The 12,663-nt window shown below is 37.4% G+C and overlaps 1 protein-coding gene across 5 annotated transcripts in view; it reads left to right on the top strand.

Moving 5' to 3' along the window:
* PIK3C2G (phosphatidylinositol-4-phosphate 3-kinase catalytic subunit type 2 gamma) overlaps positions 1-12,663 on the top strand; it is a 414,912-nt gene that overhangs the window by 320,086 nt on the left and 82,163 nt on the right. The gene's annotated exons all lie outside the window — the stretch shown is intronic.

The raw sequence follows: 12,663 nt of genomic DNA, 5'->3' as shown, positions 1-12,663 counted from the left end.
GGGCTGCAGGGCGTGTTCGAGATATGTCACTCTTTGGGCAGAACAATTGCAGTGTGGTAGTTTACTATTAGTTTCTCCTGAAAAAGGAAAAGCTGTATATTTATTAGGATGAACAAAATTCTTTCAGGCCCTGGCCAAAAGAAAAATGTAAATAGGCTTTATTCATCAGCCAGAATTCCATCTCTTCCTATCCCTCTTCTTCATGGGACATGCTCAGATCCGTAAAGAGCATGATCTCGGATATGAGTGACCTTGCCTGTGGTGATTCATCTCCCCTTCCCATTCAAGAGGACATGAACTAATGTGGGAAGTAGATCTGAAGCCAGAACCTCATGGCAGTGAGCCGGACCCTGTGATCCTGCCTGCATACATCTGCCAGGCCAATCTTCCCACTTACCAATGTTATGTTCTATTAATTAAACTTTTTTCTACTACTTTGGGATAAAGAACTTGTTCTCCATTGAAACCTTAAAAGGCATCAAATTATGTAACCTAGGACACATTATTTCTCAGTTCACCAATTTTCCTTGGTGTGCCATCTCCTATCTCTTGCTTCCTAAAACCTTATAATCTGATTGTCTTTGTCAAGAGTTATGGAACTGCCTGCCCCTTCCCTCCATTATTCCACATGAATCCTTTTCTGGGTAGGCCATTCTCTCAATGTTCATTCATTCGTGCTTTGTCTGCTTCACTCACATTGCTAGCCTCACTAGAAACGCTCCAACGGAATCATAAAATCTGGACCACAGGAAGAGTCTGATCTAACTTTTAATCCCACCCGTCCCTTGATATTCTGGACAGCTAGTACCTCATCCATGAAACCTTCTCTGATCACTCCAGTACTCACTAATCTTTTCTTCTATAATTCTCCAGAACATGCCATCTTTTGTGCTATCCTTAATTTTTTACTGAATTACCTACTGTCTTGTATATCACTTTAATTAATATATTGATCAGTTACATCAATTTCTTCCAAGTAAGCAGGGAAAGTATCCCCACTTCTAAGAATATCTGAATGTGAATGAAACAAGCCTTATTTAACAGAAAATACAATTTAAACATCAAATATCAAGTATTTAAAGGCATATAGTAATAACTACAACTTAATGCAGTGCTTCTTGTATGTCAAGCCCTGTTCTAGGTGCTTTTCTTACAGTAGTGTATTTAATTGTCATAACAATCCTATGAGGTATTAATATCTTTATCTATATTTTTATAACTTCCCTGGGGTCTCAGAGAGCATTCTCTATGCTCAAAATCACCTCTTCCATATGTAGCCTCTCAGGAATGTGCTGCTTCATAATTCAGACCATAGTCTTCTCAAGGTTTTTCCGAGCCTGCATTGGCTGAAGTTTGACAAAGATATATTCTCCACCCTTTGTCAGGCACTAATCCTCTTATCCGGGATACCTCAAGCATCAGCAGAGAGCAGAAGTTCCTTCCTGAAACTATTATCTCTCTGCCACCACCAGGAGTCCCCTGGGTGTTTGGTTCCAGATCTGCTTTACAGCCTTGGGAGATCCCTGAAGGGTAACTTGGCTGCTGACTCCCTGGAAGTTGCCTTCCTTCCTTTTCCTTTTGCAGCCCATCCCACAATGCCTTGCACCTCTTTCTACTTTTATTTTTTCTTGTCAGAGAAATATCCCATGAGGCTCACTGTCCCCTAACTTCCAGGACCCGTCTCAGTCATATTTTCTTAAAATCTCAATCATATACGTTTAGTTTTACATACGATTTAATGTGCAAATAGTCTATCTGTTCAATTTCTCTCTATTTCTTGCTCCGTATACATACATCAAGCACTGAGGATCTTTTTCTATCACACATCCCATTTAGCTAAGGACTATCTCTTACAGAGGGGCCAGCAGCCTCCATTGAATGTAACTGTAACTCTCTACCATTCAGAAATGTTTCCTAAGATCTATCATTTATATATTATAAATTTCCAAAACAATTTATGTATTACATCTTTTGGAAATCCTTAAACAATGAATACAGTGAATTTGTGAAAAGTAGCCTGGAATAATTAAAAACAACTTTAATGCAATTCCAAATAACGTGATACTCAGCATTCAAATAACCTAAAAATTATGTAGACTTGTTTACTTTGTGTAAATCATATCATTATCTTGTGCTATGCCCTCTGACATCACATGGATTTTAAAACTTAAGGAGATTAAGTGCAGACCGCATTGCATGTAATTCACCAAAAAAAAGAAGACAGTTTGGTGATGGATCCATCATTGGTGTCTTGGTGCTTCAGTGAGTGGCATTAGTTCATAGACAGATAGATGAATACATAAGAGTATGTTATACACACATCATAGAGTCTTTCTATATTTAAACTCCTTGTTCTTTTATTTCTTTGCTCTAATAGGCTAAAAGTGTTCTATGCTACTGTTTGTTGTGATACAACTGCTGCGTTACAGACAAAAGTAAGACGAGGAAATTCTCTCTCCCTTCTCCACCAGGCTCACAGATAGGGATCACGAGCAAAGATTAAGCCATCTGAGACATGACATGCGCCTGGTCCTAACTACAATATTAGCACTAACAGGCTGCCCCTTTTGGTCATACTTGAGACTTGAAAGCAATAAAGAGCTTTTTCCTGCCTCTCAAAGGATGTACTCTATTTATGAACAATCCAAGATTTTACCTCACTCCTGGACATATCCATTCTAGGTCAAGAGCTGATACTATCAGTTTCAGAGGATGCTACATACTGTGTGGCATTAAAAATTCTTTGTAATTAATGGTATTTAAAGGGAAAATGGAAAGTAAAATTGGCCACAAAAGCTTTTTACATCATCATCAAGTACTCTCTGTTTCCTTCACTCTCTTCCACTCCCCTTACAGCTGAGTGCTATTGAACAGAATCGACAAAGTACCGTGACTCAGTCCCCTGCAAATTGATACTCTCATGTAACATCTCTGCAGAGCCCACTGCTAGGCAACAAAGGCAGCCATCCATTAAAATCCCGTCCAAAAGGGTTATTTCAGAACTCTCAATCACTCTCAAACCTTGGGTTAGCTGTCCTTATAAAGAGCTAACCTATTTCACAGACCAGACTGGGATTATTAAGCATAAGCTTCCCTACCTACCTCCCCTCCCACATACAGATAGTGCTTTTCATTCTTTCCATTTTCTCCTCCAAGAGCGTGAGAGGACATTGTTCATGTATGCTCAGATATTCACTTGGCCTGCCCTATAAATTCTCATTTAGTAAGTACATGATCTGCTTTTCAGCTAAAGCTGAAGCCAGCTTGAAGCAAAACAAAACCCCACATCAAAAACACAAAAACCAGACCAAAACAGAAAGACAAATTGTTTGCATTAATTAGCTATTTTGACAGCAAAAGAATTCTGTCTGGTAGCCTTAGATTAAAGGCTATACATGGAGTCAAACTGTAAGCTAACAAATCCCAGAAACCAATAGGGCCTGGCTAGTTTCTAGTGGAAACACACAGGCCTTCTACTCTGTTTACCTCTGTTTAGCATATTCTACTTTTCCCTGCCCATTGCCCCATTTTCCCAGTGTAAATTTCAGAGAGGCGCAAACCCTTTGACTTAACTAGCTGTCTTTTTCCTTATTGGACAAGTTCCTTCATGCGAAGCCACACTGGGTTCCGTTGCCCACCCTTATTCCTATCATAGGCACCCCTTCACAGAAAAATAGCCTAGAGTTTCTTCTGTGAACTTTGAGCTTTGAGAGAAGTCTGAGGAGGGGCCGTTAGGCAGAACGGGCACAGTGACGGTCCAGCAAGTACATCGCTGGAGCTGTTGGCAACGTGGATGGCATCCACATCATAGACACAGGAGACAGAGTGCCGGCACCACTGAGGCTGTGCAGACTCGATTCCAGAAACTCTTTGTTCCCCTCAGTCCTCATTTATTTCTCATGGCTAGGGTGAGAGAGAAGACTCTTTATGCTCAAATGTCTCAAAACATAGTTCAATGATCTTACATCTTGTTTCTCTTAAAAATTAAGAAATAGCACATGGGACAGAGATGCAAATCCTTGGGTTCTTTTATCATTAAATTTTCTTAATGCTTTTTTTACTCCTTTGCAAATTGTGGTTCTAATCCCACAGATAAGAGCCAATTTCTTCCATTGTCTTAGCTTAACAATTGATACCTACAGAAATAAACACTCCCAGAGGAGGTGGGGACACAGAACCAAGAGAAAATAACAATCAAGAAGTTCAGCTTTTCCGAATAAGAAAGCAAATTCAAAGGGAAATGTAAATTAAAACAAGCAGAATTTCTCCTTTCGTTGTGAAAGTGTCCCATTATTTTTAAGTATAATAAGAAACCGGAACTAAATTAACTTTATAAACTGTATTTAACTGAGATATAACGGCTTATAACACCTGTACTTCCTCCGTTGTGTGGCCCACTCACACTCATTACGTTTGATAGCATGGTTGCTGGTCTGAATTTCTGCAGTAGGTGAAATGCTGTTTTTGAATTATATAAATTAAACTGACAATTTACCTAAATTGCCTAAATTCCAAGTCAGGGTACACCTTAGCTATTAAGTCTTGAAAAAAGATATCTTAAACTCTTCAGGAGACTATCAGTCTTACGTTGAAAAGCATTTGAAAAGTTTAATGTACCCACCAAGAGTACCAAAGGTCTTTAGTGAAACAAGATGAACGGTCCAGATGGCGCTGTTTCCCACAACAGCGCTGTGTATGTTAACCCCCATTGGTATTTCTGACCCTGTGCATTGCATGCAATTACTATATACCAGTGATTTAACAAGCAACTAGGCTACAATCATTTATATGTTAAAAATATATTTTTCACATTTTAAAGATTTTTATAACCTTAATTATAGCAGCATTTATCACTACTGAGTTTTCTTTACTGTTGCATGTTAAGATTTATTTTTTTGCTTTGCATACAACTTTATTTTAATATCATTAATAAAATAAGATGGCTTTGGGAGTGGGAATTGAAAACCAGAATATTATTTCACTGGCATATCACTTCATACACAGTGAGATTAGCCCATCAACCCTTCCTGGTTCCTTGATGCAATTTGTTCAGATTTGGTCAATTATATAAGGCATCTATCTGAAAAAGTAAAAGAGTGATCCACTCCCAGTCAGGTGCACAGCGCCTGAAATGCTTGTTTGTGTGCACTTTGGTGCCTGTGATGACATTTACATACGACTAGCTGAACTCGTAGCATGAATTCTGAAGACTTGAAACTTCTACTTGGAAAACAACAAAGACCTTTAAGTTTGTTAAAGTCTTTACAGCAATATCTAAACTGTAAAGCTGGAGAAAAGGGATGGGGCAAGAAAGAAAATCAGAAAATAAACTCTAGAACTGCTGCTTGTTCTCATCCTTACCTAACATCTCTCTTGCAGGAGTTCAAGAGAGTAGCACAAGTCAGTTTCCTTTGAACAACAAATTCGGATATTCCTTTTTCCTGTGTCCCTCTTTGTAGAGTGTGATACCTCTTGAACTCATGCACATTTATTTCTTTGCTTATTGGTAGTACATTTTCTGAAATAATATTTGCATAATACTGTTTCATTTCCAGAGACTTTTCCTAGTTTCTCATTTGATCCTAACTACCATCCTGGAAAACAGCATGGTTTAGTGATCAACCATGTTTTATGGATACATGACTTCAGGAGGCTCAATTGTTGTATCAATTGATCAAGACATCGAGACCATCCTGGTCAACAAGGTGAAACCCTGTCTCTACTAAAAATACAAAAATCAGCTGGGCGTGGTGGCGCGTGCCTGTAATCCCAGCTACTCGGGAGGCTGAGGCAGGAGAATTGCTTGAACCCAGGAGGCGGAGGTTGCAGTGAGCCGAAATTGCGCCATTGCACAATCCAGCCTGGGTAATAAGAGCAAAACTCCGTCTCAAAAAAAAATGACTTCAGCCTCCTGAAGTCATTCAACAATGACTTTCTTGAGATCACTGGCATCAGTCGTCAGCTGCATTTCATAGATGCAGCAGTTGTATCTCCTGAAATTGTTCCACAGTGACTTTCTTGAGATCATGGGTAGACCTAGTAATACAATTAGAACGAAGTTTATTCCTTGCATAATGAGTGCTTTTCCCAGGACACAGCTGTGCCAAATCATATGGAAAAAAGTCCTGCATATGGAACTCTTTTTTTTTTTTCTGAGATGGAGTCTCGCTCCATTGCCAGTTTAGAGTGCAGTGGTATGATCTCTTGGCTCACTGTAACCTCTGCCTCCAGGGTTCAAGCACTTCTCCTGCCTCAGCCTCCAGAACAGTTGGGATTACAGAAGCTGGGGTTTCAGTCACATGCCACCATGCCCAGCTAATTTTTGGATTTTTAGTAAAGACTGGGTTTCACCATGTTGGCCAGGATGGTCTCGATCTATTGACCTCGTGATCTACCCATCTCGGCCTCCCAAAGTGCTGGGATTACAGGCGTGAGCCAACTTGCCCGGCCTGCATATGGAACTCTTAATGTCCTGATTATGTCAGATAAATATATATGTTCTTTAACTTCAGTGTCTTCAGATTAAAGACCATTGTAAGAAAAAACATCTACATGCTTATAGCTATGTTTCTCAAATTGGCGTACCATGCTATCAAAGCCCCAAGGATTAACATGATGGATCCTGTTTTAGTATCTTATTTTGTTTAAAGGATTAGAACATAAACTTTAAATTTTGGAGTCATATGTCTACATACACATTACATATATGTGCTACCAAAGTCATCATGTGCTCTTTTTTCCATGTGTGCAATTTAAAATTTTTAATAATACAAGTGCATAGAAATGAAGCGTTTTATTATGTACCCAGAATACATTAGCAATGATTGTCACCGAAATCATTTAGGAATAATAATTTTTTTGCTCAAAAAATATGCTTGAATACTTAGTGCATTATAAGCTTATAGCAAAACAGGAATTACCTGATAGCATGCTTCATAAGCGTAAGTAAGAGAGCACTGGTCATATGTTTCAGAGACTACAGATTCAGTGCGGAGCTACTATTTCTTTTACACAAGGGTTATTTCTATGTATATAATCAAGGATCATTGTCTAGTACCTTTGTTTCACCTGATCATTCCACAAGTTATTGGCTTTTTTTCTCTGAACGACAAAACTGAATTATTGTTCTCTCTTTAAAATCCACAGTGAGGACAAAGACTTAGGAATCAGATAAACATGAGTAGAATTCTTCAGTTACTACTTCTCAGGCTCTGTCACCTTTTGGTATGCATTTAACTTCTCCTGGTCATTTTCTTATCTATTGCTGAAATAATTTGGCTTCTCTTCTCTAAGAATAAAAAGATTAACATGAAGCATTTAGTGCAGTAACTGCCAAGGGATATATACTTCCTGAGGGCAGAAATCTGGTTTCTCTTGTTCCCCTCTAAGTCCCAGCACATAGAACAGTGCCTAGCAAGGGAGGGTTAAAAGTGTTTATCAAGACTGTTTGGAGGCTTCCCTCAGGAAACTTAAGAGCTAAAGTCCTCCCAGCTGCTGCTTTATTCCTGTAATATAAAGATAATCCAAAGCATAAGCCTGCTAATGCTGCCACTAAACAAAATAAATCAGGGAGCTATTGCTTGGATAAATCAGATCCTCACCGAGGCCTGAAATTTACTACACGCAGGGACCCAGTCCCAAGTCCAGTCATAGTTAACAGCACTGTTTTGTCTGACCGCTTAAAGTCTGACGTCTGAGAGACAGGAGATGGACGTGAGTGAAAGTCTGCTCCCAAACCATGGGCTTGCCCTAAAGTCTCATCCTTCGTCTTCAGCCTTCTTACATCCTAACTTTTGGGCAACGTAAGAAGAAGGTATGGGCATAGTTGAGATTTTGTGAGGGTGAGTTTGTAAAAACTTAACATTTAGGATTCATAAAATTTAAAACCAATATCTTCATGAGAAGTGAGTACACACCATCGCCCTAAAGCTTTCCACTCCTGTACAGAAAATGTGTTCAGTAAATATTGTTGGATCAGTGTTCGATGAATTCATGGTAGGGTCTCCATAAATCATGATTAGTGTTGTACTCCTACTATTATTATTTTCCTCATGTCTTTAAAGTGCTGATGAAGAAGTAAATTAATGGTTTGTGCTGCACTGTGTACTCGTCAATTCTTAAGTGCAAACAACATCTTTACAAATGGTGAACACTGCAGAGATGAATAATGAGATCAGAGTCATATTTTAACTTTCTTTGCAAGTTTTGGCCTAAATTGATGTATGATAGTGACATAATTTGGAGTTTTTTTAAGAAGTTTAAGACTAGAACAAGATAAATGGCCTTCAATTTTTATGAAATTCAAGGGAAAATTGTTAAACATCATTGAAGCACATTTTTACCATTGAGGACGTGGCAGATTAGTTGTAAAGGAGGCATTGCATGGTCACTTTGATAGATGCCAACCCAGAAAAGTCATACTGGATTACATTCAACATCCATTCCTCCTGGGAAGTTTTAGTACACTCAGAATAGATGCAAGCTTAGATAAGCATCATACTTTCAAACTTGTAAGCATTCTTATTAATGGTGGGGAAAAGATAGTCTCTTCTATACTGATAATAAAGCTCTATAATTAAGCTTTGTTATGCAGGTATTTTTTTCAATTGAATAATACAATAATAAATACAATCCCAGAGAATTAACACACACACACAAACGAATCAAAATAACAAGAATTCAGTCAAATAAGTACTTACAAAGTAAACAGTTAAGACTCGGTACTTTAAAACGTAAAAAGAAAATATATGATCACCTAAACAGATACAGAAAATGTAGTTAATAAAATGTAGAACTACTCATTTAGAAAAATATAAAAAAGAATGTCATCAACATATAGCTGAAAACCTACAGAAAACATTATGCTTAACGGTAAACATTGATTTAATGCCATGTTCTGAATTAGACAGATTGTTCATTCAACAAATATTTTGGATCACTATGTACCAGTTACTATTAATTTTTCCCTGTAAAATATTAAGTTAAAAAAATTGCAACATTTCATACAATTCTGATTCTTCTCTAACTCTCATCTCACACAAAGTCAAAGTTCTTATGCAATTGTCCTTTTAGGTCTTTGATTCCCTTCTTTCTCTACTCACTTTGCGTCAGCCACACTGCCATCCTTTGCTGAAGGACGGCTTCTGAACGTGTGGACTAGCTGTTGCTTCTGCCTAAAATGCATTCTATCAGATATTCCCCTGGCCTACGTTCATGGCACGTTAAGGTCTTTGTCAAATCACTCAGCTCATCTTTTCAGTAAGATGAGCACTTAGCAGTGGACATCCTATTTAAAATTATAATACTATTACCTACCCCCATGATTCCTCTGCCTATTTTCTATTACTTTATCAAATTCTATGTTTTTGCTTGATTAATTATTATCAGAATTTTACATTATACAAACTCTAAAAGAGCAAAAACTTCTGTCTCTTTTGTTCATTGCTAAATCCCATCACTAGAATAGTACCTGGCATGTGAGAGTAATAAGGATAATGTGTGTGTCTATGTGTTTGCATGTCTGTGTGTTTGCACAAATATATAGAAAAGGTTCAAAAAAGAATGATGTTAAACTGCTTAAAGTGGTTATTTCTGGGGAAGACCACTGGCATCCCATGGAGAAAAGAAAAAGGAAAACTTTTTACTTTATATTTTCCATTTTACTTTATATTTTCCTGTGTTATATGAATTATATATGCTAAAATGCCAAGTTTTTAAATGTCCCTAAATCTCTTACATAAAACAGGCAGATCAACTAGGATAGAAAAATCCAAAAGCCTGGACAACATTTATGACAAAACTAGGTAACAAGGTATAACCAAGAACCATACAATAAAAGCAGGTGGAGGCAAACCATTAGGTTACAAGATTTGTGTGGTCCGAGCACTTGGATAGGAGGAAGCTAAGCGAAACCCCGGGTACTCTGGCTGACCTCAGAGTAGTACTCCAGAGGAGCCAGCAGGTACTTGTAGGAAGCTGAGCAGGCTAACTTGAGAAAAGCAGCTGAAACTGGAAGTACTTTTTGCACACTCAATTTCATAGGCAAGGGTGAGAGTGCAATAGCACAGTCTTGGCTAACTGCAACCTCTGCCTCCTCAGTTCAAGTGATTCTCTTGCCTCAGCCTCCCAAGTAGCTGGGATTACAGTCATCCGCCACCACACCTCGCTAAATTTTTGTATTTTTAGTAGAGCAGAGGGTTTTACCATGTTGTCCAGGCGGGTCTCAAACTCCTCACCTCAGGTGAATCACCCTCCTTGGCTTCCCAAAATGCTGGGATTACAGGCATGAGCCACCGTGCCTGGCCAAAATCACGTGTTTTTAATCACTATGTGACAGCAACAGAAAAGGAAGCCCCAGACCATAAAAAATCCTCTACTCCTTCCTGAAAGTTTATTTTTTATAAAAATGAACAAGAAAAATGACCATTGGCTGGGCGTGGTACCTCACGCCTGTAATCCCAGCACTTTGGGAGGCCGAGGAGGGTAGATCACGAGGTCAGGAGTTCAAGACCAGCCTGGTCAAGAGAGTGAAACCCCATCTCTACTAAAAATGCAAAATTAGCCATCCATGGCTGTAATCCCAGCCACTCCGGAGGCTGAGGAGGAGAATTGTCTGAACCCGGGAGGTGGAGGTTGCCATTTGCTGAGATGGCTCCACTGTACTCCAGCCTAGGTAACACACCAAAACTCCATCTCAGAAAGAAAAGAAAAATGACCATGATTGAATGTCATATAGAATTATAACAAGACAAAGAGAAATAAGAAGCAAAATAATATCCTTACAAAAAAAGTGGGCCAGAAAGACATGCCCACCGAAAGGATAAACTATATCCTTATATTTAATTAAGATAAAAGAAATTAAGAAAATGATAAATATATGAAGCAACAACATAGACCACAATTAGGAAACCTCAGAAGGGAAGTGATTGATCCCAAGAAAGTATTAGACATAAAACATGATTTTAAAAACAATAAGCTAGAAGAGACCTGGGAATGAACAAACACAACACAACACACAGTGCCTCAAGAAAGAAGGTAAAAACAGAGAGGACTTTTAAAATAAAAAAGAAAGAAAGAAAGGCAAAGAAGATCAAACATACACAACATACACATAATAGTAGTCCCTGAAAAAATTAAAATATATAAAACTGTATCAAAACTAAACGGTATATTCAATATTTTAACAAATACTAACACTATAAGAAAAAAAATTTTTGAAAAGCAAAAGATTTGAAATTACATATTGAAAGGGTAATGGCATTTTCAAAAAAAATTACCCAGAAAAACCAATATGGAAACATGTCTTAGAAAAACTACTGAACTTCATGGAAAGAGAAACTTCCTGTAAGCATCTGGCAGGAAGACTATACTCGCTTAATGGGAAATAATACTATGTCATCAGAGTTTTGAATAGTACTCTTTTATTCCAGAAGAAAATAGAACATCTTTTTGGCACTCAGAAAACATGAGCCAATAATGTAATATCCAGGCAAACTAACTTTCAAGTATAAAGACCACAGACCAACTGTTGTCAGCTTACAAGAACTCAGAAACTTATTTCCTTGACCACTTCTCGAAGAATTTAGTGGAGAATGAGTTTCAGCTAAAGTGACTGTAGACACATCAGCATAGGAACTGGTGGAGAGTTTATAATTAAGGGAAGGTTGTAAGAGAAACCAAAAAATGTGTTTAGTGGACATACTATATAATATAGTTCAATTGTACTGTACAATTATAGGTCAATAAAAAATGGAGGTGGGTTTAGACAGGCATACTGGCACATGCCTGTAATCCTAGCTACTCAGGAAGCTGAGGAGGGAGGATCCTTTGAGCCTAAGATTCAGAGCCTATCTCACCATTATACTCCAGCCTGTTATCTCCGAAAAAAGAAAATGGAAATGGGGGCTAGGAAGCACAAATTAAAAGTAGAATAAGCATACGGTTTGCTTTATGGTTTTAACTGAGATTAAAAGAGTAAAATTGCAAATCAGATACTGAAGAAAAGGGAAAAACAGTATAAAAAGAAGCTTTTAGCTAATTTCAATATTGTTCTCAATAGAGAATGAATGAAAAGTAAAAAAAGAGGTAAAGGAAATTATAGAGGGATATTTATACTATTAGAATGCAAACTTTCTTAAATACAGAAAAACCGTTAAAAAGCAGAAACAACAAAAATAAAAACACCAAAAACAAAGGAAAACAAATCACAGAATGAAAAATATATTTTATATAAAATACTTGCCTGTTAAATATAGTACTTAAGTATGCTACTTTTTTAAAGATAAAGAAATATAAATACGTATAAAAATAAAATTTAAATTAAAAGTTAAACAATGAATAGAAAGTATGGGAATAGCTACTAGACTTGTTTGAATATGTGTTACTTGGTAGATTTAACTTCTGAAATTTTGTAAATATTTTAAATAAGTATAAGCTAGAATTAAATTTTTTAAAAGTCCCCCCAAATAAACAACAAAATATTAAATTTTATTAAAATGTCATCATACAATATAGCAATTACAGTTTATGTTTCATCACAAGACTTTTTGCATATTTATTTGCTAACAACTCCAGATGTGAACTTGAAGTCTATACAAATAATATTTAATAGTTGGGCTCCAAATAAACCTACATGGTTCTTGGCTTTTCCCCCCCGCAACTGAC

This window comes from Callithrix jacchus, chromosome 9 (assembly GCF_049354715.1).
Source record: "Callithrix jacchus isolate 240 chromosome 9, calJac240_pri, whole genome shotgun sequence".
NCBI classification, from domain to species: Eukaryota; Metazoa; Chordata; class Mammalia; order Primates; family Cebidae; genus Callithrix; species Callithrix jacchus.
The sequence above is the reverse complement of the archived record's forward strand: the minus strand, read 5'-3'. Positions and strand labels throughout refer to the sequence as shown.